The sequence below is a fragment of the Protopterus annectens genome, chromosome 16.part0 (genome assembly GCF_019279795.1).
Source record: "Protopterus annectens isolate FY-2018-M chromosome 16.part0, PAN1.0, whole genome shotgun sequence".
Classification (NCBI taxonomy): domain Eukaryota; kingdom Metazoa; phylum Chordata; order Ceratodontiformes; family Protopteridae; genus Protopterus; species Protopterus annectens.
Window position 1 is genome coordinate 118,386,118 of NC_056750.1, and position 718 is coordinate 118,386,835.

General features: G+C 38.6%; 1 non-coding gene across 1 annotated transcript; it reads left to right on the plus strand.

Annotated features, from left to right (window-relative positions):
* Nucleotides 1-426: 426 nt before the first annotated feature.
* On the plus strand, nt 427-498 carry TRNAD-GUC. The gene has a single exon. It is a non-coding gene; the product is annotated as a tRNA-Asp (tRNA).
* Nucleotides 499-718: the final 220 nt, after the last annotated feature.

Sequence of the window (718 nt, forward strand, 5' to 3'; positions counted from 1 at the left end):
AAGTCTCTTGTCCTTGATTCTATCATCTAGGGGTTGAGAGGTATAACGTCACAGTACTGAGACATCCCCTTGGGAAAGGGTGTATAAATAAAAAGCAGCCAGAGGAAGCTGATACAATTTCATCTAATGCAAGTGACCCTCCCCCAAGCTAGTGAAACAAAGCCCTCAAAGTAAGATTTTAAAAGCGGACTGAATAGGATCATGTGACTTGACAACTTAGTGACTGCTAAAAAGCTCTCCTACTGCAAACAATAGGATCATGTGACTTACTAATTTACCAAATAAGTAAAGATGACAGCCAGTTTTTTGGCTTATTCTTTTAATGGAACTGCGGTTATTTGAGGAGGAGATTATCTCAGTGACAGTCATTAGATACTTGGGATGCTGTTGTCTATGTTAAAGCAGCTTACTCTTTAGTCTGTGTCTTCCTCGTTAGTATAGTGGTAAGTATCCCCGCCTGTCACGCGGGAGACCGGGGTTCGATTCCCCGACGGGGAGTGATTTGTTTTTTTCCTCTTTTAATTGGAACTTTGTAGTTCCATAATTAATTGTTCATGACATTTCTATGTAGAAGCAAGTAGAAACACAGTGGTTAAGTTTACTGTGAATGCTTATTATATGACTTTTTCAGAACCTTTTTCATTTAAGCACTGCTTCTTAATGTTCAAAAAATCCTTAGGACACTGTATGACATATTAATGAAAAACAAGTCTCTGGT